The sequence below is a fragment of the Triticum dicoccoides genome, chromosome 6B, assembly GCF_002162155.2.
Source record: "Triticum dicoccoides isolate Atlit2015 ecotype Zavitan chromosome 6B, WEW_v2.0, whole genome shotgun sequence".
Classification (NCBI taxonomy): domain Eukaryota; kingdom Viridiplantae; phylum Streptophyta; class Magnoliopsida; order Poales; family Poaceae; genus Triticum; species Triticum dicoccoides.
Genome location: NC_041391.1, coordinates 677,758,999 through 677,761,278, shown reverse-complemented (window position 1 = coordinate 677,761,278; position 2,280 = coordinate 677,758,999).

Below are 2,280 nucleotides of genomic sequence, written 5' to 3'. Positions count from 1 at the left end.
CTAGCGTCGCCTCCGCTTGCCTGGGCCCGATCTACTCCCACGGGATCGCAACCTCCCATGCCTCGATCGTATTCCATGCCGCCGCCGCCTTGGTCGCCTGCCGTGCCGATTGCGGGCAACCCAATCCCGTCACGCGGCACGCCTCCGCCACCGGCCTCCTACGATGCTTCTGGGCAGGCGGCCTACGGTGGCCCTCCAGCTCCGTCCCACTACCGCGACGCACCCCCGGTCTCGGGGCCCTATGGCGCTCACGTCCAGGCGCCGTATGGTGGCCTGTACCCTGCGCCGTACGTCGCGCCGTCGACTGCATCATACACGCCATATGCTGCTGCCGCCCCGATGTCTTACGCCCCGACGCCCTATGCTGCTGCCCCAACGTACGCCGCCCCTCCTGCACTCCCGTATGGTGTGCACCCATCGGCGACTTACGGTCATCATCAACAACCATCGGCCGATGCACTCATCCCGTACAGAGTCGTCCCGCCGCCTGATCTGCCGCTCTTCGCGCCGATGGCCGAACCAGGGCATTTCACTTCGCTCATCTGGTGACGGTGAAGCTATCTGCTGATAACTACCTCCTTTGGCGCGCCCAAGTGTTGCCGTTGATGCGTAGCCACTACCTCGAGGGGTATGTTGATGGCTCCCTGTCGTTCCCTCCGGCTATGGTTCCGGTATCCTCGCCCCATGGTGGCTTTGTCATGATCCCCAACCCTGCTCATTGTTGGTGGACTGCTCAAGATCAAGCCATCCTGGGTGCTATTCAGTCTTCGCTCACTCCATCCATGGCTGGCATGGTGGTTTTTGCCGCTACATCGAGGGATGCATGGACCATGCTTGACTCCAGCTACTCCTCGCAGTCGCTGGCACATTCGTCTGCCATTCGCAACCAGTTGGATGAGGTTAAGAAGAATGATCTCTCTGTCACGGCCTTCTTCAACAAAGTAAAAAAGTTTGGCTGATACACTTTCCTCAATTGGGAAGCCACTTCGTGATGAGGAGTTTACTTCATTCATTCAAAATGGACTTGACAAGGACTATGACTCTCTTGTGGAAAACATCAATGGACGTGACATGCCGATGCCACCTCGTGATCTCTATGCCCGCCTCTTTAACACGGAGCAGCGGCTCGCTGCTCGCTGCTCTGTCGGAGTCTACACGGAGGGCCCTTCTGCTAATGCTGCTCTTCGCGGGGGTGCCCGTGGTGCCAAGCAGAAGCCGCCACCGTCCACGGGCAACCAGCCCCGTCCGCCCGCTCCAGCCCCTCCAATGGCTGGCCGCAAGCGGCTTCATTGCGAGGCGTGTGGTGGTGGGGTCGAGTGTCAGCTTTGCGGCATTGAGGGGCACTTGGCGTCTCGGTGTCATCGTCGTTTTAAACATGATTTTCTTGGCATCGAGAACAATGGGAAGGGTAACAAGAAGCAAGCTGCTCTCGCTACACAGGAGCACGGATTCACTCCATCATATTCTGTGGATCCTGCCTGGTACATGGACACAGGCGCCACGAACCATTTGACGAGCCAGCTTGACAAGTTGGCCACTCATCAGCCCTACACCGGTCATGATCAGGTCCGCACCGCCAATGGATCAGGTATGCCCATCTCACATGTTGGTCAGGCATCTCTTCTTTCCCGTACCACTAAAACCTTGCGTCTCCTTGATGTCCTTCGTGTTCCTTCAGTCACACGTAGTTTACTCTCGGTTCCAAAATTAACTCATGACAACAATGTGTTTGTTGAGTTTCACCCTTTTAATTTTTTTGTTTAGGACCGGGACACGAGGGACGTTCTTCTTAGTAGTCGAGCTCGCGACAGCTTATATGCACTTGACGTGCCACGAGTGCTTGATGTGCCACGAGTGTCTCAAGTTTTCAGTGGCGTGGGGGTGTCATCGTCGCAGTGGCATTCTCGCCTTGGCCACCCTGCCACTCCCATTGTGCGCCATGTGCTTCATCGTCATCGTCTTCCTGTTGAGTCCAGTCATAAGGAGTTTCTAGTGTGTGATGCCTGTCAACAAGGCAAGAGTCATCAGTTGCCCTTTTCTGTATCAAGTCGTGTTGTCAAAGCTCCTCTTGAACTTGTGTTTTCCGATGTGTGGGGCTATTCCCAAACTTCTATTAGTGGGCACAACTATTATGTCAGTATCATAGATCTTTCAGTCGCTTTACTTGGATTTATCTTATTAAGCGCAAATCTGATGTGTTTCATATTTTCATGCAATTTCAAGCACATGTTGAACGATCTCTTAAGCACAAAATTATCCATGTTCAGTCTGATTGGGGGG